Source organism: Dermacentor albipictus, chromosome 5 (genome assembly GCF_038994185.2).
Source record: "Dermacentor albipictus isolate Rhodes 1998 colony chromosome 5, USDA_Dalb.pri_finalv2, whole genome shotgun sequence".
Lineage (NCBI taxonomy): Eukaryota > Metazoa > Arthropoda > Arachnida > Ixodida > Ixodidae > Dermacentor > Dermacentor albipictus.
The window spans coordinates 98,972,148-98,997,081 of NC_091825.1; the positions used below are offsets into that span (position 1 = coordinate 98,972,148).

The window sequence follows — 24,934 nt, forward strand, 5'->3', positions numbered from 1 at the left end:
GCATTTTACATGAAGAAGCGAATGACAGGCATCTGTTGCCTTTTCAAATTCTTTGCTGGTAAAATTTGGGGAATATTCCAAACGCTATGCTACAACTATATAGGGTACCTTTTTCGGCTGTTTGCGGTACAGCTTGCCGGAATTTACTAACACAAGTAAGACAAGCATACGTACTACTCAAACCTCTCTACCTGGGAAGAGACCACGTGCATCGTGCTGCCGAACGGTATCCGCACATCTTGAGGCTATACCAACTTGCTTCACACCTGCCGCGAGACTTTCGACTCCTCCTTGGTGCCTCACCCAACCAAAGATCCACCTGACCGTACCTGTCATCAGGAAAAAAGCAAATATGTCATCGCCGGCTCTTAACCAGCTTGCCTTGCTCCAATAAATGAGAACTACCAATATTACGTTAATGTATATATGGAGGCCTCTGTCCTGCCGAAGAGCTGTACCGCAGCTGTCGTCATTCCAGCAGAAGTCACCACTATCAAGTTGAAAACGCCTCACTTGACACGGTCGACGGCAGCAGAACTCGCATCGCTTCGATTTGCACTATACATCATCAATGACGATCTAACGCAGAAATGGTCGAATTTCTGCTACTCGAAAGAAGCACTACAGTGCTTATTGTGAGCCTTAAGGCGCAGCCCGCACGAACATTTGTTATTTGAAATTGCAGAAGCCGTACATCACCTGATTGAGAATAGACATTAAATAATTTTTCAGTCGCTACAAGTCACTGTGTTTTCGTCGGCAATGAACGGGCCGATCAAGCTGCTCGTTCAGCTCATGTAGACTACAAGCATCTATCGATCTCGCTATTTAGGACAGATGCTGCAAAGATGCTCCTCCTACTTGCACGCCAATAGAATGCATCAGAGTGGAATGAATCACATTTATACACGCTCGCTTATACATCTAGGATCCAACCTTAAGCCTCCGACTTCCACCAAGACTTCCCCGAAGAGACGCGATTCTTTAGTGTAGACTATGGACAGACGTCGCGTTTACCAATGCCTACGCGTTCCGCATGGGGATGGCCGACACCGCCTCATGTGGTGATTGCAGTGAAGCGGAAACAATTCATGTTCTATGGGAGTGCCCGCCATACAGTCTGCAGAGACAATGGCTTTCAGTCGTCCTGAACCAGTTGGATAAGCAGCCTCTATCGGAAGAAATAGTTTTACAATATCGACGCGACTTAACGTCTCATGAGAAGGCCGTGCTAGCGCTACTTCGTTTTTGGAGATCGACCAGCCGGTGATAACGCCTGTGATCGCAATGCCTTTTCTGTTATCGGTTCTCTTTTGCTTCTTTTGTACTTTTTTCTGTCTTTTTCTTAATCCTTTTTCCCTGTCACTCTTTGTCGTCTTTCCAACCCCTATCTCCCCCACCCCAGTGCAGGGTAGTAAACCGGAAATTCGCCTCTGGTTAACCTCCCTGCCTTTCCTCTCTCTCGTGCTCTCTCTCGTAGAAGTTACTAAGAACGCTAGGAAATCCACATAAAGTCGCCCTTCCTAGAACTTCGGTCAAAATACTTGTGCCCGGAATTCTACACTGATGCTTCAAAGTCGCATACTGGGGTGTCTTATTCTGCAGTGTGCCCATCCTTCTCGGAATCACGCTGTTTGCACCCAGAAAGAAGTATTTTTACAGCCGGCGCTTGCGCACTCTCTTCGACTGCACAACACATAAGAAAAAGCTACGAAAGGGTATAATATTTACAGATTCGTTAGCGTCGTCATAGGCTTAATTTCTCAACAAAAGAATAAAAATCCTGTTTTTATAGAACTTTATACAACCATCTGCCTTTTGTACGCATCTCAGCAACATATAATATACTGGGTGCCTGGCCACAGGGGCATCGAGGGTGATATGCTTGCCGACTGCATAGCCACGTCAGTAAATACAAAACAAAGTAATTCATCCATAGCTGTCCCTGTCATATATTTAAAACCTTTCCTTAGAAACAAACTAAGGGGTCATTGGCAGTGTACGTGGGACCCTGAAACACAAAATAAATTTCACCTCATTAGGCCAGAAGTCGGGAACTGTCCACCGCTAACAAAAATAAGGCAAACTGAGGTTTTCTTCTGCCTTGGGATAGGCCACACCTTGGGCACTCACTCCTGCGTATTACCTAGTGATGATCCTGCCTGCGATAAATGTGGCGAGAGAGAGATAGAACAAACTTTATTTGTTCCAAAGGTGGGATTCTGTAAAGTGCATTTGGATGGGTCCAGTACCACGGCGGCCTTAGCTGCCTGTATATCGCGTTCAACCAGCAAAGTCTAGTTGTGCGGTTCCCATCTGGACAGCGCAGCCTTCCACTGCTCCGGCCTGGCGTTGTGCATGATCAGTACTGCCTTCATATTCTGGCATCCCCATGTTGCATGGTATACAAATTATACAAACAAACGAATGCATACCCAAAAGATTACAAATGCAATTAACAATCAACATACCATTTAAAATGCGCGATGTGATTCCAGTGTATTGAACTATAATAAAACTGACTGCTCCCTCGCTTATTTCTTGTGGGGTGAGGAATATCGCCTTCTGATTCCCCTGAAGTGCAACAAAATGTCCCGCTAGGTATGACTCATCGCTTCTGCACCCTTGGCACCTGACCTCTCTCGGCTGGCGTATCGTCGAGCTGAGATCCGCCCACCGATTGCCACCAATACCCTCATGCCCCGGGATCCAAATTATGTGGCGTTTTTCTTGCTTTCGCCAAAGGTCTTTAGGATGCCGGCTGATTTCCTTCCTATCCTGTCATTGGTGAATCCCTTGCAGACTTCCTGAGACCATGGTAAGTACTAGCGAGAGTCCCGTCCTCTTGCCTTCGGCAACCGCTAGAGCGACAGCGGCCTCCTCGGTGTTAGACGCGGTGCAGTTCTGCAGCGATGCGCTGACTTTATCCTTTAGTCGGGAGTCGATTATCGTCACTACTGCATCCCTCCTGTTAACGTATGGAGCAGCGTCTGCGTAGCCGGTTTTCTTTCTCCTCTGATAGGTCCTAGGTATGGCTTCCGCCCTGGCTCTGCACCTGCCCTGGTGGCGGACAGGAGGCATGTCCTTAGGGATGGGGGCCTCCTTGAACGTAGACGCCATCTCGTCCGATATGTCTACCATGCGTTCGATCTCTGGCATGGCGGGATACTTACGCTCCTTCGCGTCTTGCTAGAGTTTGGGGAAATAGAAACTCGAAGAAAAATGTACTTTGCTCCGACACACATACAGCACATTCACCTATGCCCCGCACTGCTTTTCGTCATGTAGCCACTATTTGATGAGTTATTTATAGCGTTTTTACAAGATCATAGAACAGTCGTTCTTATCAGTCCAAAGTATACGTAGCACTGACCCTCACTGGAGGTTGCTGCTGCTATAGAATTTTTCATAAAGCACGCGCCTCCCAACCCTTGTGTTCAAGGGCTCTCTCGGGAGGTACGAGTGCTACTGTTGGAAGTTTAGTACGTCACCCTCGGGCAACAGAAGCATTAGGGCCATAACATACACTACTAGTTATTCCCATTATTTTAATACCCGTACATCTTTACGCACTTTACAGGTACTAATTTTTAGGCGTCTATACAGCCAAGTTACATATGTATACCATTCACATTATGATGAAAATTATTTATTATATTTTGTCTGGTGCTCTTTGCTCATATCTGGCCCTTCTGCCAATAAAATCGATTAATCATCGTCATGACTTCAGCATACAGTTACACTACGCAAATTAATAGCTACTAATATAGTACCTGAATTAGCGCGTATAAGGACTCACACGGCTCGATCAAACTTAACTACGGTGATCAATTTATTCCGTACTCAGTTTTCCTGCCATATGAGTCTTCTTCAAGAGTCACCACATCAACATCGTCAACAAATTTTAGGAATAAATATTTTCTGACGCGACTGGCTAAATGCAGTGTAAAAAGAATATTTTTGTAGTGCAGTAGATGTGATATTAGTACATCAGTACTAACAGTCCCGGCAAACTCGTCTGTTATTGCTGCGGGAGCTCTTATAGTTGCTCAGCTTCACAAGAACTTTTCACATTCCAATAACTCCATCATTACAGAACTTCTCTTTACAATGAAGATATGTTTGCTGGCTTTATTTCATTATAGAATAGTTTGTCATATTTTTGCCTCCATAGAAACTCGTAGTTATCTCTGCATTTATATATCTCTTGCAGCTTTTAGCGATTCCATAAATATATAAAACTGTCTTAAGATCAGGTGTATGACAAAGCTTTGTCCGACATACCACCTTCATTGGGATGTACCTCCTGCCCTAACATTCACGAATAGTTTAACAAGAGACTCTGATGCACGCCACTCTTCCGTAAGCAGAAGGTTGTCCAAAGCGGATAATTTGCATCTGGTACAGAAGAATGAATGCGCGGCACGCTACTCATTGCGCAGATGTAACACCACGTTTTGTGTATATCAGTACTAATGCTACTTCATTTCTTTTAAGACTTGTGTGCACGCTCCCAGTCAGAACTAAAAAAAAAAACAGCGCACTTTGTGTTTAAGTAGAGAAGCAAATCTATGTACCCTGGATTATCAACACACAGCAAACATCACTTCATGGCACTGCGCCTTTATAGAAGATATTGTCACGTTGTAGTGGCTGGGAAAACACTAGCAAAAACTGTGAATCAAGAAACTAACTCCTTATTGGGGTGAACCTGCGGCCAGGAAAGAAAATTCACTGACGACTACGATACTCCCTAAAGCGAGATTTTAGCACAACTCTATAGGAGTTTTCATTTCGCTACATATCTGCTGGCGCGGCCATTCTGTCAGTGCGGCACGTTCCAAAGGGAACAAAGTTGTAGCGCGACTGCCTCGCTAATTTCGAGATCGCGAGAGGCAGCGAGGGGATGACGCGTGGGCGCGATTCACCGCAGCCGCCACAGACAGGCTTTCGAGACAACGCGTGCTACTCTGGCGCCATTTCGTAGCCATCATCGACACCCTACGCCTTTCTTCACACGCTTTCGCCATACCCTTCTCCTTCGCTTTCCTCCTCGCATCTTCCAACCCACGCTGTGCTCCGCGTTAGCTCTTTAATCCTTCACCTGTGCTCGTTCTCTCGGTTACGCCGACGCCGACGCTTGCCTCCGCAACCGCTGCCTGAGCCACGCTCTAGTAAAGGTTACACTCAAGACACAACGATAGCGGCGAGCACAGTCGATGGCCGTCGAAATCTCATCTGCGGATCAGTCGCGTCGCCTATTTTACATGGGTCAATGAACCATCCAGCGTAATCACCGGCGCTCGCGTAGGTTCGAGAATGTACGCCAGTATTGCGGTCGTGCACCGAACACGTGGCTTGGTGACAATTTTTAATACAATCGATAGTATTCGAGAAACTTCCGATACAGAAAGCTGACTTGCGCTCAGCGATGATCTTTACCATTTGTTAGCCGGTGAAAAGCAGTCATTGGATAAAGATAAATAAGTGAGCGTGTCGATGTATGGAAAAAGAAAAGAAAACTTGCTGTTACCTGCATTGGATAAACTTTTATAACAGAAAAATTTTCAGTTGTAATTCAACTTTTCGTTTCGTCTTCTATCACTTTTCTTTCCGGTCTTGTGTTTTGTTTTGTCTTTTCTATTCTTGTGTATCATAAGTGCACCAATATAAACGCGTAGAGCTGCCCTTGGGTACTTCCATAAATAAATGAACAAAATCAAGTGAAAGCTTTGCTACAGACGTGACAAGGAAACACAGACGACGTAGCAACTTAACGCTTAACCCTCAAAAAAAATATTCTGTCTTCTAGCACGTTTTCTACAGATTGTCATTGTAGTCATAATGCCGATGAAGGAAGGAGAGATAAACGACATCGCAAAGTCTCCAAGCTCTCAGTTGTATACGCTATTCTGATTGTCATTCCAACATTGTTACAAGGCACAGCGACAGAATCAAACTCCCCATCAGCTCCTGAAAATTGTGACGTCAGGACCAGCAGGCCGTCGCCAAGCTGAGCTGACTGGTTGAAGCACTTCGTATGTTTTTTACTAAGCTACAGACATGGTCAGCTCGAAGAGCGCTTCCATTGCTGGACGGCCTGCATAGGGTGCTTTGTTTTTAACAGGCCGCATGGCTTTTCTTATACGGAAATCCTTAAAGGGACACTAAAGGGAAACAATAAATCAGTGTAGACTAATAAAGCATTGTTTGAGAACCCTGCAGGCAGTCATTTCAAGAAAATAGTTTGAATATTAGATGAGAAAATGAAGGTCCAATTATCAGTATTTGAATTTCGCGCCGAAACGCCAGCGCCGGTACGTCAGCGTGTCGTCAGGGATTCCAAAGTTTGTTTTCGCATTTGGGCCGCGTTGGCTGAATAAAGCTTCCCGAAACTTGGCATGTTTAATATTTGGTTCCTTTAGAACACAGTGTAGTCAATCTGTACCGCTATATATAATTAGTAGGCCCTAGAAGATGCCATCAAAATCCATGACGTCACAGCCCCCAGGTGCGGGAACTTAAGTAGGCGTCGCCACCCGTATTTCGTTCTTGCGTTTTTTATGGCTTACCAAACGTCTTATCGTTGTAAGGGTGGTGTTTTTGGTGTTGTAGAACGGTGATTTACTGATGCAGAAGAAATCACTTTTCATTTTAGTGTCCCTTTAAACCATATCCATGGGCGTCCCTGGTGCGAAAAACTACTAGAACATGCCCACAAGTGCTGAAGTCGACGTCTCCTTAGAACAATTTATATACTTTTCGTTCATCTTAACGTGTGGACGTCAGTAGTGCAGCTTTCTCCATTATCTCTCTCTGTCTTGGATCCTACATCCCCTTTCCATGCGTAAGTAGCAAAACTCATAGCGTATGCTTGACCCCCGTGCATTTTCTTTCTCTCTCCCTCTCTAGTTACGAGAAAGCGGCGGCTAAGATCTGTCTAATTATGCCCAGCTTCTCACATGTGCGATCTTTTTTTCCACCAACATGCAGTTAACAGCGTTTGCGACTTGAAATAACCAATCGAATATTCTCTGGTTTGATGCGGTCTTCAAATTGAAAACACGCTATTTGAAAGTAGGAATGTATTTTAAATGGTATTCCAATGTTTAACAATTTTCAACTGTGCTCGCAGAAAGTTAAATTTGGGTAAAAGTAGGATAAACATAATCTTCACGGCGATACAAACATAAAGCATGACAAGTCAAATAGTGAAGAACAATACGTCGCTTAAAAAGCCAGACATTAACAAATCAACGACAGTCATTCAGAACCTCTGGAGTTTCAAGGATATACGAATAAACTATACATTTGTTCCTAATGCTACAGTTGTACTTTCAATAGGCAAGGGTTTAGAGCGTGTAATGTGATGACAAATCTTCACACACTTATTAATACAAGGGTATGAAGGCTCCTTTATAATAACGGTGAAAACAGCTGTTCGATATTCGCAGGCTATTGAACAAGGATTGGGAATAGCTTGCATTTCGCCTTACGCAGTATTTCCTTGTATCTGCTTTGGTTTAACGATTTCCTATGGCGCATCCTTAATAATTATTTCAGAGTGGCCTTTTCTACATGCCTTTGTGCTCTTTCCTTTTCCAGTGGTATGACGTTGATTCGTTGGAGATCGTGAAACCCTTGGAGCATGCATTTCATAAAATTAAAACAAAGCTATTTTCAATCAGCTCGCATACAACACTCGGTGAACGCAAGTATCTTTATTCCGCAGCAAAGCAGGTTGATCTTGTTGGTGTCCATCCATGGGGCTTCTACTTGTATGGAGCTTTAGAGGTGCCTGCGTAGATTGATGAAAGGCTTTAATGTTACTGCAAACACAACTTAGCATCATACTCGCGGTCGACATAGCGCTGTGTAATCAACCATACTAGGAGGAAGCGCTTCTGTGCCGACTTCGTAACCAGGAAGTATGGAATTATTGGTTTCTTTAATGAAATAGCAAACGTTCTAAAGTTATGTCGCTAGTTTTTCGTAATAGTTGAGCGCCATATGAGATTAGGCAAGAAATAAATAATAATACGCCATAAGTACGGAAGCCGGGGTTTCGCTAAGGTCACAACCACATAAAGTCAATACGCCATGCCAAGATGGAAAGCATGGAAGGAATAGCTTGCTTACTTAAGATGATTATTGAAATTATAGATATGGGAAGATTAAAGTTGACGCTTAAAGTGCGAGCCAGTGACACCACTGTAGACCTTAGTGGCTGACCTTGAACATCCTTTCGATCGAAAAGCATCACGTGGTTTGTGAAGTGGTATTCTATACCCGCGGCCAAGGTCGTGAGTGAATTTGCTTGTTAACACTCCCTGCGTTAACTACAGTACAAACGCATAAGAACGCAAGAAAGTGGAAGGGACGACAGCGCCATGGTATCCCAATTGTAGATGCCTCGCACGCGTCATGCCAAGTTAAAAGCCAACAAGCGTTGGAAGAAAACGCTCCAGTATACAGCAAAGGAGTACACCACACATGGTGCGGAACCGTTGTAGAAATCGTAGAATGAAGAAAAGAACTGGAGGCCTAAGGTGCAATTTATCAAATAGGCACACAGCATGTAAATGAAAACGAAATAAAAGCTATCCAGTGGTCAAACAACTAACGCAATGAATCATCACAATATTATTGGTATAACCCAGCGTGAGTACCATCTAATGGTGCTCAAACGGTACACGCATGCTCTTTGTGGGCTGATGAAATTCCAACCATGGCTTCTTACAGTACCTGCGCATGTACATTCTAATTATGCTCTAAACATAGCCTACAGCTGATGTTTCAAGGCGAGGATTTTGTGACTGGGCAGCCGGCAGTTATAGTGCTGCTCCTGCAAAAAGTTGCCAGTTGCCTTTCAGACTTCTCATTGTAATCTTTTTTTATAGAACACAAAGCTAAAACTGATTTGATTCCTCAACTCCTGATATCCTGGGATGATGACTGTTTTGGTTCATTTCCGTATTACAACTACCGAAACTCTCGTAGTATTAATAAGTGAAACTTATGAAAAATGATTTCAACTCAACTATGAAATACTTACGTCCTCTGAACGTACCTAATGTTGATGCAAAAAGATATAGGTATTTCATCTTTTACCAGAACTAATTATGGGTGCTTTATTTACTCGCACTGCAGGTTGTAGTTATAGGCAAATTGTAACTTATTAGGTTATTAACAGTCTATTATCACGCGAAACGTCTCCGCTATCAGCTGTACATGCATCCCAACACAGTGTGATTTTTCTGAAGTAATTACCATTAAGAAAAGCTTAGAAATCAAAATTTTCTTTTCATAGTATAGGACAATTACAGTGTTATTCTCTTCAACTACATGTATCGTGCTAACATACTCTTTCCCTTGACTACCCAGTAAATTATAATGCGAAAGATCATAAGAGACTAGCTTCTCACAAGTGGTAATACGGGTACATCGCGATATAATGAGTTGTGTTATTTGACTGCAAATGCTCTTGCGCCAATACTATTGATTTGATTAAATTTTTTTCACTCTTGTATGTGTGGCAATTTGTAGCTGCCTATAGGCACGTAAATATCTCCCAACTCATTAAGTGCGGTAGCGCTCAAGAACTAATCGGTCGATGGGCTTCACTTTGCATGGAGGTTCTGTAGGATGCCTAACCACAGAAATATCTTGCTCTTCAGTGGCTAGTCGGCAATTTCCCCACACGAGCATGTTTTTACACGAATGTGCGCCAAATTAAATTGCCATGCTAAATGTGGCGTAGGCACATCACGTGACCGTCACGCTGCCAAGATGGAGAAGCAACGAGACTGGACGAAGTAAAGTACTCACATGCAGGCCCTATGAAAGATGGCTCGCAGGTTTCATTTGGCTCGCAGTAGTAGTTCTGCGAGCAAAAGACAAATTCAATTAGTTATTTATTTACCTGTATTTTCGTTTCTTTCACCATATCTCGTATTTTAATAAAGTTTCAGACCTAGATTGCGATAAACAAGCAAGTAAGGACACAACAGACGCACATTCATTACCTTGATAGAAGTGTACAACGCACCAACAGTCCGCATGGTTTAATAAAGCATGTTTTACGTAATAGTTAAAACGCTGCGCATTAAAAGCCATTCAGTGGAGTAGTAACCGGTGCGTCAGACGGAATGCGGCTAACAAGAGGTGCTTTCAAGATGGTCTGGTTCTTCGACAACGAAACTGATACGAAACTATCACATGCTATCATTCCCGTCAATAATGTAGGGTCAGTTTCCGCACTGGGCAATACTGTGAGATATTCTATGACTGAATCATATAACCATGTCACTGTCTGTTTAATCACCCATTAATATTAACCATTACGTTAGCAGAGCTTCCGCATTTACAGAAGGTTCAGAAACCTATTGATGAGTGGTCAGTGACACGCCTTGAAATTTAGAATACTGTGCTTCGACGTCAGTTTGATACCTCTAACGTATCATTGTGATGAATAGTTAATATGCTCTCCTCAAACAGCTTGTCCCTGCTTTTTTTTTCTTACTAAAAGCAGATAATTTTCAAGTGAGACAATTAGAAAATGCCACCCAAATCTATGACCTAACACGTTCTTGCACGCAGTTTCTCATTTCTGTCTTTTTTTTAAGAGTCTTATGACAACGTTTGGTCGGCTCCATGCCAGACAACATAGCATTTCTACTATTCGATGCCACATTTTGATGCAATGCCACTACAGTACTGCGTGAATTAGCGCACTGATTCGACCACTTCATTTTTTTTAGCAGCATTAAATGTCTCATGATATGCTTCGTTCGCTGGGAGTAGACAAGGAAAATTTTGCACCGTGACATCGCTTGGCAAGTTTGGTTCAGTAATGCACTCGACACGAGCACACCATATATGGTGTGGCCGCAGCATTACTCAGCATTACTCCGCCTATAGTGTTACCTCTTGTTTACAGTGCTGTTTGAAACTAATGGAGCGGAGGTGTAGCCAAGACCCTAAAATAAATATGGAAGGACACCTAACCATTTCTTATGAGATCTGAATGCAGATCATCAATAATGATCAATTAATGATGATCAGCATTATTGTCCAATTCATTGCCGTTGAACGGTCCTTCGAGCTATGAACTCTTCGCCCGCAAGCAAGTATGTTGAGATACTTCGTCAACGCTTACCAGAGAGCTATATGCCGGTACACTTCGACCCGGGGCGTCATGCTAGCTTGCTCGACTGCCATAGAATCAATGGGGACCAGCCTATCTTCGCTTAACGTTTGCGGTTCGGCGTGATTCTGCTATGTGCCGCCTGGTCGGTCGGTATCGTGGTGATTATATCTGTGGAGATGTATCATGAGTATACGCGTTCCATATGCTGGTATCAGCAAACGACTTTGGATGCGCCATGTATGCTGACGATCAAGGTAGTGCCAGTAAATGTACCTCAATTATGCACAATAATAGGTTACAACGTAACACCTAAACATACATTGTCACGTAGTAGTGACGGTGCGTAATACAGCGGTAAAGCTGTGAATAACAGAACTAAGTTTTTATTGGGTGATCTTGTGCCCACAAAAGCAAGTCACTCTCAAATCACAACAATAGCGGCGAACACGGTCGGCGATCGTCGAAAATCTGATCAGAAAGTCTTCCAGAAAGTTGTACACCATTCGCGTCGCGCATACATGCAACCAGATTACGCAAGCTTCAGTGATAACAGGCGATAACATTTGCTGAACGATGAAACACAATCACCCGATAAACAAGCACGCGTGTCAATATTGCCAAATTATAAGTCCCTGGCGAGCACACTAACTTCTTATTTAAATACAGCATTTGAGTCAATGGGTTCGTTCATATTTTTTATTTCTTTAATCAAACCGTTCTGTGCTTTGCAGGGAGCATATGTCCCACTGTTACAAATAAAGGTAGAAAATATTCACTTATTGCTACTATTGGCACTGTCATTTTTGCCTCGACAAATATTTTACATGACCTTCCTTCTGTCGCCTTAACTGTGTAGACGGTTTATTGTACACCCTCCTAAAGTAGTGTTTCCATTTGGGCTTGTAACCGTTGTATGGTTCAAACATAAAGAAAATGCAGCGATATAAGGCGTAACCTTTGATGTGGGTAAACAATGCATTCGATTGCATGGTGCATTTGAGGATATTAAGAATCATAGTATGCACCATCGCTACCTGTGTCGGATTTATTCACACCGTTTGACTTTGGTGAAGCTCTGCTTCCCATGTGCAACTCCAGCATGTGCGTTGCATCTTGATAAATCTTCAGTGATTCTTTTCATTAGTGCGATATTTGTCCTTTACTTCGGAATCACGGCTACATCAGTTTGCCCTGCAGTTAGCTTGAGTTATACGATTGCTGTGCGTTGGCAACACATCCATATCGGGTATTATTGGTGTCTGATAAAGTGCGCTTTTAAAGCACCCGCAACGACAGGGCGGTGTGTCCGCTTTTAGAATCATTATTCATTAATCATTTTAGAGCACAATTATTCCTAAGGCTTCTGTATGCTTATCAGCTCCTTCAAGATGAGTAAATGCATACCGAAAGCCTTCCGCATCAGAACTTCTCGACGACTATTTTATTAAGATAAGATGCCAACAAAATGCCAGCCAACTTTCTATAAGATGCCAACAAAATAATGTTTGTACCGCTTTTCTTCCGTTGCGAGCGCCGTTTTACTCTGAGGCACATTACTGATTTCGCTCACTGAAGCGCACCTCATATGCTTTGTTTTCTAGCCCGTGTTAATGGGTCGAAGAGTATTATCTTTCTAGGGCCTCTGGGGTTCGCATTTTTACTGCCCCGTGATTTCGAGCACCTGCAAAACTACCATTCTGGCTGCAGACAACAACCTGTTGTTTCGACAACACTTTTCCTACCAAAACAAAAAGTTTTCCGTAAACATACAATAAAAACACAAAAATGTCATCATTTTGTGCAAGTCGCCCGTACAGTCAATGATATTTTTGGTACTAAATTTTTCTTAACACAAAATTGTACTTACCCCACATTTCTTGCCTCGCGGAGCCGCCCGTGACCCGGATCTTGAAGGTTTAGCCGGAGACCCCTCCGTCAACATCACTGCGGGAAGACTTGAGAATTAGGTTTCCCATAGGGCCCAGCGTGCGAATGCCAGCAGAATCTTACATCATGTGAAAACGAAAAAGTGAGAATGGATTTATTAATAATATAATTCGTATCTTGACCTACTGACCATTACATCACTCTTAGATGCATGTCGGTTGCCATATTTTATTGCCACGGCGATTGTACTTGAGCCTCCGCAGCGCACTCTTCTAGCAGTCAGACGACATGCTCCGGCATTTGCAGTTCAATTTCAAATAAGCTTTAATTTTTGTGAAGCGTTTGGTAGCACAGTTTACTGTTATTGAAGTTCTGCGCTCTTCGTGCTTCTGCGGGAACATTCATACACATGCTTGAAAGAACACCGTCTACAGTAGCTGACTTAGAAACCTCCAGGCCAATGTCTAGATAGAAGAATAATTAAGCAACGATATTGCTGCAGTTTATGTTGACAAACATAGCCTGCGAGGCAGATATCCTGCCATCCCCTAGGATAGCTTCAAGAAGCTTTGCCGGCTCTGAACGCACCTGCTGAGATAAGAAGGACGGCCAGTATGAGCACCGTTGTCTTCATCGTGGTGTTCTTGGACCTTGTAGGTGAACGGCGATACAAGACTAAGCGACGCAAGTGGGGTGGTTTATACTCAAGACAATGATGTTTGCGTTGCGTCCGCTCCTGCTTTTATAGGGACCTTCTCAAAGAAAGAAAGCATTCTCGATGCCCTCTAGGCTACTTCCAGAATACATAATTACCACTTTTCGAGAGGTCTTTTCCCTTAACCTTGTTTATGAATGCTTGGTAACCTGAGCACGTAGCTGTACTTAACCGGCTGTTTTGTACGGCTCGGGCCGCTGAGGGTGAGAAAGTAGGAATAAGCGCGGAATGGCGTTGAGCCAGTTAATTGCGATGCGAGCAGCTATTTGTTTGGCACGTTTCCTATATGGCTACACAAACATCCCGTGACCTTGTGCTGCTTGCTGTGGCCGTACTTAGCGAGTAATTAAGGTTGCCGTCAAGTGAAAGCAAAACTACAATAATAATTTTGTGTTTGATTAATACGTTATTATTATGTTTGATCGAACAAGTGGGTCAAGTGGCTTCAGACAATTATTTTCAAGATTTCGTTATACGAAAATTTGTTTATCCTTGCTGCCGAGCATTAGACACAAAGTTGTAGGTATGGTACAGTTTTTTGGTAGACACAAGATTTTAACACCCTTATGGGAGCATAAGAGGTGGTTGGATCGTTCTTCACCACTATAACGCTTTCCTGCAAATGCTTATTTAGAATCACTCACGGAAAGAAATGAAGCTTTTTCTTTCAAGTCGTGACGAACTGCAATGATGATACGTATCGTACATAACGCGATGACTGAATGAAATAAACGCCTATTGCTATCACGGTCCAACTCTCGCGTCAGATAAATTTGGGCCATTAGAAAGTAAGAATTGGAACAGCGTTATTGACTTCTGTCAGCTTAGATCAAGTGTTTTGCCTGCTATCGTGTAAAATATTGTTCATTGCCTAAAGTATAAGGGCTTTAGCAGTTCAAAAAACTTTGCTGTTCAAGAACTTTACAGCTTTGCATCATACCTGCTGAGAGAAGTAGGACGGCCACTATGAGCACCATTGTCTTCATCGTGGCGTTCTTGGTGCTTGCAGGTGAGTGGCAATCGGAGCCTAAGCTGCACAAATGCGGGAGTATGTAATGGATCAGGATATGTTTTTCTTTCGGTCACCAGTGTTTATATAGGGACGGTGTTCGAGAGTGAAAACGTTCTTGCATCGAACCGGGTGCCCTCCAGAATATATGATCAGTAGCATCTTTGGATTAAGGCTGTCGAGTAACCTTTGTCTAACAGGGAGAATGCAAGCGGAATGGCAATGAGCCCGATATCGGCAATGCGACCAGCGTTTTTTTTTCTGGATGCTTCGGATAACAGAACGTAAGCCTCATACGGCCTTGCGCTTCTTACTGCGGCTGTACTTCATGGTGTATTAGGCTTGTCCTATAGTCAAATGGAAGCTATATTGATTAGTTTTATGTGAAATTATCACTCAGCTATAAAGTTTCAATGAATAATTCGGTATGATGGCATAGGTTAGTGGAGACAAATGTGTGGGCGGAGGTCAGCCAAACGTGCTCGGGAATCAGCCAAGAGAGAGAAGAATGAATTTACGCACTGGCAGTAGACATGGGACTAGACACAGACACATAAACGTAACTACACAGTACATTTAACAGGTTTGCTACTCCAGTAGTTAACCTCAGTCGAGGTTCTGCAGCCCTCACAGTTCCAACCGTATCAGTTTATTAGGAGTGGTAGCGGTGTGGTTGCGGCCGCCGGTGTGTAGCATAGCCGCGAGTCAGTGTGACATGGACGGAAGCCGGGCCACTGCCATGCCTCTGCGGGTGAGGAACGGCGATGAACACCGCTGCATATCGTCACAGCCTGTTTGGGCAGCATGCGATGAAGCCCGACCACAGCAGCATCTTCCAGGTAGCACAGCCATCGAGTGCAGCGCTGATAGTCGGGATGCAGGACCGGCTCTGCATGAGCACGAACTGGTGACGTCGCGACGTGGCCCGCCACTCGTTCCACAGTGCCCAGCCAGAGCTCATCCTCCTGTCCCGCTCCGATCAGCCCTTCGGCCATGTCGCTCGCGCAGATCTCGCACTACCGGCGCACCTTTCAGGCGCACACTCGTGCTTTTCGGCACCGCACGCCAATACCAGCGCCGATTTCGATGCCCTCGCACTTGGAATGTCATCCTCCTACTACAGTGAACTACCTTGAACATCTATTGATGCGAAAATTTGTTTTGGCTTGTGGGCGTGCGTACGACGTGGTGTGGTATGGCCGGACACGAATTCTTGACCACAGTAAACGCTTTAACACCCTTGCGTGTGCATGAACAGTGCTTAGTTTGTCAATTACAACTAACAGCCTCATCTTCAAAGGGTACAGTCATCTTTTTAAGAGATAAACGAAAGTTTCATTGTTTGACGTCTTTTTCTTGGACGATAAATCATGATGATAGCTGCGAAAGGCAACACGAAAACAGTAAGACATTAACTTTAATTGCTATCATTGTCGAGCGCTGGTGTCGGGTATTTTGATGCTTATCAGGTGGTAAGAATGAGTAGTTTTCAACTCTGGCCTCTCTCAGCGAAGGTTCAGTTGTTAGCTGGCTGTCGCATAATATAATTCGTCATTGCTTTGCTGTATAAGATGGTTAGCCAATAAACAATCCAACACTTTTTTTAGTATTTAGGATAAGGGTGAGAAAACGTGTAGCAGTTGAAGGCCGCTCTACGGGGTCGCTACATGCTTTGCAGTGTGAATAAATACGAGCACTGAACATACATTATGTGAAAATAAGCGTGAAGTTGCCAATTTTAATGAATGAAGTATTTCTTTAAATAATAAATAAGGTCGTCTGCAATGTTGTAGGTACGCTTGGTTTTACTGCACACAGAAAGTAAGAATCACGGTTCATATTTAGGAAAGGGCTGTTTCCTTGTTGCCGATGTCAAGTCAGACTACTCCCAACAAATGAAATATGTCTACGTGCGCAATTTTCTACAAACAGGTTGAACAATATATTTTGGCCAATGTTTAAATAAGACGTCCTTTAAATAGCCTATTCACACTATATGTACAATACAGTGTACGTCAGCAAACAATTTAAAAGACACGCAATATTGGTCGAAGCATAGCACTGGAATGACCGCATATTTTAAATTTAATTTCGTAGGATGGCTTTACACCGAAAACTACCCACTAGAGCCATACGCTGCGGATTGTATTACACATTCCCTTTAACGTGTGGGGGTAGCTAATTTATACCGACATTGAAGCTGTCATCAATTTTTAAATGATGCTTTTCAGATGCATCCGCTTCTTTATTTTTTTCTTGATTATTTCAAACATTGAAGGTACAATACAATAAATAGCATTTCGACATCACATGACAGAAGAGTTCGAAAAAAGAAAAGCTGCTTGTATGTTATCTTTATTCGAGCCTACGTAAGTTGCTCAACAGATTTATTATTCCATTTGCCTCGTCTCGTATTTTTTATACGAAGATGCAACAGATAAGTTTTTATTATCCGAGTTGGAGGAAACGAGTGTTTCCTCCAACGAGGAGGAAACACTCGTTGGCGATACTTTCTCTCGCATGAGTGATTTATTACGGCGCAGCTGTGAGATTAAGAAAGCAAAATTATAATTAAGCCAGCATTAAACTATTGCAATCTAACAGTCATTACTCATATGTACAAACATTTCTTTAATGTAGTCGTAAAAAGATCAGTATTGTAAACTCCGCTCAATCAAGGATAAGCTTGAAGCCAAAGTGCTCTAATATCATCGCCGTGGCTATAGTTACCCATGCAGTGTGAGTTGTTGCGGGCTAGAGCAGGGTACGTCGTTGAGCGACCCCGGCTTCACCTATATAACCGCAGCCGCAACGGCCGCTTTGCGGCTATGGTGTTGCGCTGCTATGAGCACGCGGTCGCGGGATCAAATAGCGGCCGCGGCTGCAACATTTTGATAAATAAATTGAATGAATTATTGAATGCGTGTAATGATATTGTAAATATTTGCAACTTTTCTCCCCAGCTTTTCATAACACCATATGAGAGCCCACAGAAAGAACGTAAAGAACTAATAAAGTGTATAGTGCACACCAACAGAATGATGATAAATTTTATACCAATGCAAAGTCTCTTAAAAGTGTTGACACATTTGCTGTAACGTGCACAAGAATTTTCTGGTGAAAACAAAAATTTGCTGAAGTAAGCGATGGAAAACACAACAAATCACTAAATCAGAAATTCAGTGGAAGCTTTGCAACATTCGTACAACGAAAAAATGCTTGAGGCACCTGTGGACAATGCATCAAATGAACGCAAAAGTAAGCGTACAGAGAAGTGATCAAATCTAAAACGAGCAGCCAGGTAAACTCATGGATGTTTATAATTCTATACCAAGAAACAAGCTCCTGGTGCAAACAATGGGCAGTTTTCCGTCGCAAAAACACCGTGTTACTACGAAGCACACCATGGCGGGACACTCCAGATTGCAGTGCAGTGCAATGCATGGTACAAGTGTGGCCTTGAATTCCGTCTTCCTTTTCATTTCATTTTATTACCTAGTAATATGGGCATTACATTTGAATCGGCATTAAGTGAGTCGCTTCTTCACTGAAATGCAATCGAACCCAAGCCCGCGACCTGGAGCTCACCACCGGAACGCAGTTGCCGCATGGCTACCAGAGTCGCGAGTACCCTACTCTGTTAACATATTTTTATCGCTGCACCATTTGTACGATATGTGCAAACGGGCGTTTTATTTTTGGGTAGAACACTTGAAGTCCTTAGTGTATGCGCTCGTTATATCCAATAGCTAATGAAGTTACGTATTGGTAGAACGCTTCTATCTGTGTTCTCTGGTTTCTGGCGAAATCATCGGAATTTTCTGGTGCTTAGGCTCCCGGTCTTGGGGCCATGGGCGTGGAGCCTTCGAGAGGCTCTCCTGGGCAGTGGCAATCACTGCTTTCCTTCACGAGGAAGAAAGGAAGCGGGCTCAGTGACACCGAGGACACTGAGCTACACTCCATATCGGGTGAAGACTCGTCGGATGATAGCTTCATCTCTGCCCGCAGAACGAGGTCCAAAAGGAGGATAGTCAAAGCGAATAGATCAACGCAAGCGAGCACGGCGACTCCGAAGTCAAGGCCTGAACGCTGGCCTCACGCCATCGTGTTCGTGCCCGAGGAACCCTTCAAGCAACCTCCGATTGCTGAACAGGCAAGAACTAGCTGTTTTCTTTGAAGGTGTTGTGCTGAATGAAATTACGGAGATTCGGATAAATACGCGCAAAAATATCTTCGCAATCCATGTTTCCAATGGGAGAGCGCCCGGAAAACTGAAGCAAGTCTCGCAGCTAGGACGCATCAAAGTGCGGTCCCATATCCCGATGATGATGCGTCCTCAGTTGATGTAATTTATGTCATTGATGTTGCCATTCCAAACGTGGGCTTGCCTGTCCTCGTCAAACCAGCAAGTGAGGGTGTTGTCATCACGCGTGTGAGCCGCCTTGGAACGGCGCACTGCGTCAAACTGATTCTGAAAGGGGTTTGCATACCATCTCACTTCAAAGTTGGTCACTTCCAACATCTTGTTAGACCATTTGTACAAAAGCCTCTTCAATGCAATCAGTGCTTTAGGCTTGGAGGTGTCAAGGTGGTCTGTCCGAACTCGCTACCATGTCCCCGGTGTGCTGAACCTCACGCGGAGGACACTTGCCGGGCTACTGTCCTAAAGTGCAGCAGCTGTAATGGCTGCCATGCTGCCTCATCTAGGGACTGCCCTCGCATCAAGAAAGAGGTCGTAGTTTTCAAGCAAATGGTTCGGGACAATTCGTCACACAGGGAGGCTGCTGAAACAATCCAGCGTCAGCGTTGGCGTCACCAAACCTCATTAAAAGAGGCAGCGATACGAAAGGAGAGAGACCCTTGAATTGTCGCCCCACATTCTCCAGTCAGGCCACAAAGGGGCTGAACAGCACAAGAGAGTCAACTGAAAGGAATCTTTCGCAAAAAGAACGGCTTGTGCTTCAAAGCCAGCATCTCGCCAAAGAACCAGGGATTGGCAAGCCCGCACGGGAGCCGATTCCTTCCGCTGATTACATGCTCAAAGAAGATTGTCAGGGTATTTCGATGCTACGTCCCCTCGTAGATGCCATTCAAGTGATTTTCTCCAGCCTTGCAAGAACGTCTGCTTCTGTAGCAGACGTCGTCTGCTTCTGCTTAATGTTTAATTTCCCTCGTAATGGTTCCTCTCAAATCCGTATATTCGTTGATGATTGTGTCATCTAGCGCATAATTACTAACGACTCTGACCACAGTATTTTACAAAAACACCTTAACAAAGTGCAAGACAGGTGCAACGACTGGTTAATGACTGTTAACCCCAATAAATGTAAAGTAATGTGCTTCACTCGCCGCCATCAGCCCTTATACTCACCGTATAATAATACTAATACTACCTTAGGAAAAGTGGACACATTTAAATACCTCGGCATCACCCTTTCATACGACTTAGACTTGTCTGTTCATGTAACGTGCATTACTGTCTCCACTAATCAAACATCGGGATTCCTAAAACGCCATCTGCGTCATGCACCGAAACACGTCAGACTACTAGCATTCAAGACGCTCGTACGTCCGAAACTTGAATACGCATCCCCCGTCTGGTCACCACATAAAACTTCCCTTATCAATGCACTTGAAAGAATTCAGAATAGTGCGGCAAGATTCATTCATTGTTCGTATTCTTAAACACTAACACATCATTACTAAAAGCACAGTCCGCCTTAAACACGCTATTATCCCAGCGTCGCATTAATTCGTTGATCCTCTTTCATAAGTTTTATTACAGCTCGCTCCATCATGCACTATAAGTGTTGGCCCCACCCCTCACCATTCCCTGCATACAGGGCATTCCTTGCAAGTAACCCGTCCTCGGAGCCGTACTACAACCTTTTCAGAATCCTTCTTTTGCCAATCATCAACCGACTAGAATGGCCTGCCCTGTCACTTATCCGAAATCACCTGTTCATCGACGTTTGCTGATAAACTTAATAGTAATATTCTTCATTGAACTCATGTGGCCACTAATTAGAATAAATAACACTTGTAAATGTCTCCCCTTATGTAATACCCATATTGAGGGGTCTTTAAGGAAATAATAGTGAAAGTCCAATGTGAAGTGACGTGCACTGAAAGTACTGGACGCCTTAAGCCCAGTGCTTGGGTCTCTCGAAAGAGACATGGCCAACCATCGCCCAACCTTGAGAGAAGTCAAGGCAGCGTCAATCATCCAGTGAATAGCAAGAGGACTAAAGTCGCACCTTTCAGACTTTCGTCAATATATATATATATATATATATATATATATATATATATATATATATATATATATATATATATATATATATATATATATATATATATACACTAATTTGTTCTCAATAATTGTCATATGGCAGCCTAACGTGTGAAAACCAGTCAGATTATCGGGATACGGGGCTGTTACGTCCGTAAAAACTAGTGTATGTAGTAAAGTCATCATTTTTATTATTCAAGAACTAACCTATGTTCACCAGCTGATTCCGTCTCACGATTACAATCAATACGTTTGCCCGACAATTAAAAAGGGCAAATTCATGTTTACACTGGTAGGCGTTTATATGTCGCCTTCAAGCACTTCTGATTCCAAAAGATTAACGAACATCTTGTCGGTAGGTCGTGCTCCATAAGTCATCATCGGAGATTTTAATGCGAACCATATGGCATGGAGAAGCACAAGGACAAATGCAAGAGGGCAAAGGCTAGCAAACTTCGCCTGCAACCACGGCCTTTCACTCCTGAATGACGGCAGCCCAGCGTTTATACGAGGTGTGAATTATGGCAGCTGTCTTGACCTAGCTTTCGTCTCCAGCTCTGTCGCAAGATGCGTTAAATGGTTTTTCTTTGGTAGCCAGACGACTACAAAAGAAAATTCAACGCCGCATGGATAGATTGTAATCTCGACGTTGGACAATGTTTTGCCAGTCACTAGACCCTCGAATCCACTTTCGCACATCTTGAGAATTATGCGTGGTCTGCGTTCACCCCCCCCCCCTTCAACAACGCTTCCCATTCAAAGCGCTGCCGCTCTTCCAGAGGCGACGAGATGGTGATGTTACAGAATACTTTTGTGCAAGGGCCACTGGCCAAGCAACCGGTTCAGGCTCTCCAGCCCCCAGTGACATTTCTGTTTTGCCTGACTGCCGCATGGCTTTTCTGTTCACAATGGAGGAACTTGAAGCGGTTCTTGCTCTATGCAGGTATTCTTCATCTCCTGGACTACATCGAATATCTTACCGCGCCTTGAACATTCTAAGTGAAGGCGAATGAAGAGAACTGTTAGATCTCTACAGCGTATCATGACAAGATGGCAAGGTTCCCGAAGACTGGAAGACAAGCCGGTTGGTCACTCTCCTGAAGCAAGGTAAGTCCCAACTTGAACCCATCTCATACCGCCCAATAGTGCTGGCGAGCTGTGTGGGAAAGATAATGGAAAAGATGATCCTTGCCCCCCGTGTTGAGTGGTACCTGGAACACTACATGTTCCCAAATTGCATGGCTGATTTTTGTCGAGATCGCTCATCTGCAGACAGTGTTGTTGATCTCGCTACGTATGTCCGGCATCAAAAGTCATGCAAACGATTATCTGCAGTTTTGTTATTGGATGTCAAAGGGGCATACAATAACGTATTTCGCGAGGCTATCTTCGATGCTCTTGAGATGGTTGGCCAAGGTGGTGGAGTTTTTCAACGGATTCTTTATTACATTTTTACGATACCGTTCTTTGTGTACACCGGTGATGGTCAAACCGCACGACACTATACCTACCGAGGGGTTCCTCAAGGCAGTGTACTAAGCCTCACCCTATTCAACCTCACATTGATTGGTCTCGTTGAACAATTGCCAGCAGCGATCAAGATATCAGTGCACGCAGACGACATATGTATGTAGATTTCAGGTGTGACAAGTCTTCAGATTCGTGCAAGATTTCAAATAGCTGCTCTTACAGCTATACACCTCCGAAACCAAGGTCTTGAAGGATCGTCAGACAAATGTGCGCTGATGGCATTCACTCGAAAACCAATGACACCCGGCACCATCTCAATAAATGGCCAGATAATTTCTTATGATAAGACTCAGAGTTCTTGGCATAATCATTGATAGAAATCTCTCATCGAGTTCGCACCTTGCCTACATGAGATAGCGTCTGGCAGCAATATCCCAGCTTTTCAAGTTTCTGTGCGGAAAAACGTGGGGAATGTCAGTTCACGCAATGCTGGGATTGTACAGAGCTCTTTTTCTGGGCTTCTTGAGATACAGTTTTTCCGTACTGACCAACACATCTTCGTGCTATACAGGCTGTACAAGCTCGAGATCTCAGGGTTTGTCTTGGTTTGCCAAAATGCACATCGACAATGGCGACTATTGCACTCGCCCGGGACCAACCCATACAAACACACACTGCGGTGGAAGTGTTGAGAGTGCACATTAGGTACTTTGCCCGTGCCCGTTCCATTCATCTGGCAACACTACAGTCAGAAAGGCAGCAGGCATCATATTGTGCTGCGATTTCGGATTATTACACCCGCCTTTCGTCAGGCTTCACGCCCGCAACTAAGCCAGTGATTCCTCTATGGTGTTTGGCTCGACCTGCAGTGCACCTCATCGTGCCAGGAGTCAGGAACACCTCTGAACTGTCATCAGCTGCTCTTAAACAACTCACCCTGCTCCTTTTGCACGAGAGGTACGCCGACCGCGTACATATTTACATTGATGGATTGTCAACTCCCCAGTGTTGCCCTCGAGGCGTGGTTTTCCAACTGAAAGCCACCACATCAGTTTCAAGAAGTGTCTCCCAACGACACCAGCGGCTGCTGAACTTGCAGCTCTTCGCGCTGCACTTTGTCTATTCAGCCAAGAACAACCCCGAAGATGGTCAGTATTCAGTGACTCGAAAGCAGCACTGGAGTCTTTACTATGAGCCCTGCGGCGCGGAGCACACGAACAACTGGTATTCAAGATTAAAGAACTAATGCATACCTTGAGTGAGAAAGGACACCACGTGACATTTCACTGGCTTCCAAGTCACTGCGGTATCATAGGGTATGAACATGCCGCTAACGCTGCTCGGTTGGCTCCTGAAGGCGACAAAGAGGAGCCGATACCGTTATCAAGGACAGATGCTGCTAGAAAACTTCGAATGCTCACCTATGATGTCACGTTCTCCTTCTGCAACGCAGGAAGCTTTCAAAGCAACCGGCTGCACAACCTAGACTCCTCTCTACGTCTTTGCATTCCAGCTGGCCTCTGCCGTCGCGAAGCTACCCTGCTTTGTTAAATATGACTAGGGGCTGCCTTCACTAAGTCCTTTGCATTCCGAATCGGATGGGCCGACGACGCCTCGTGTGATGACAGTGGTAGCGAGGAGGCTTTTTAACACATCTGTGACTGTCCTCGCTGCAATTTACAGAGACCATCGCTCGAAATCACGATCGTGTGATTCGACCAAAGACCAAAGAACAGAGGAACTTATTTTAGAATGTCGAAATCACAACCCATCGCAGCGGAGGGCAACGAGGGCTCTGTTGCACTTTTTACGGTAACAGAATTGAACAAGCGGCTGTAGCCTGAACTGATGTTTATAGTGCTGCAAGTGCTACCGTGCTGCGTTGTTACGGTACACGGTGACAGTATTTGACTGCGACTGTATGGCTATGCTCCTTTCTTTCTTTACGTCTACTTTCCTATCACTTTACCTGCCCCTCCACTCTCTCCCCAGCGTAGGGTTGCGAACCGGATCTACTCATCTGGTAAATCTCCCTGCCTTTACCCTTTTTTTTCTCTCTCTCTCTACGTATTGCGTTCTTGGTATTCTGAGTGTGAAGGCCAGAAGTAGTCTTTTCGATTTTTACAAAAAGACAAAGCAAGAAAGGCACTGAAGAACGAAAATGATGGCGCATTTTCCCGCTTCTCAAGTTTTGCAAATTCAGGGGCCCTGAGAGCACAGGGTGAACATTCGCCTGCCCTGAGTACCTAGTAGCCTTTGCTTCCCTTTATACCGACGGGCATGACACCATGCCGTAGCGTTCCTCTGCGTCAAGGAGTGATTTCTAAGGGTAGCATGGCGGACGACTACAGGCAAGGACGGAGCTGAAAAAGAATGACAAGCGTAGAAAAAGTTCGTGAAGCACCTGCTTGA

At 44.2% G+C, this 24,934-nt stretch overlaps 2 long non-coding RNA genes across 2 annotated transcripts in view; one reads left to right on the top strand and one right to left on the bottom strand.

Moving 5' to 3' along the window:
* LOC139060554 (uncharacterized) overlaps window positions 1-22,144 on the top strand; it is a 164,733-nt gene extending 142,589 nt beyond the window's left edge. The window contains exon 3 of the long non-coding RNA XR_011514918.1: window positions 21,996-22,144. This is a non-coding gene — a long non-coding RNA (uncharacterized lncRNA). The remainder of the gene's footprint in view (window positions 1-21,995) is intronic.
* LOC139060552 (uncharacterized) lies at window positions 7,707-13,765 on the bottom strand. Its single transcript, XR_011514915.1, has 4 exons — window positions 13,625-13,765; window positions 13,017-13,093; window positions 9,829-9,883; window positions 7,707-7,798 (listed from the first exon to the last, which is right to left on the bottom strand). It is a non-coding gene; the product is annotated as an uncharacterized lncRNA (long non-coding RNA).
* Window positions 22,145-24,934: the final 2,790 nt, after the last annotated feature.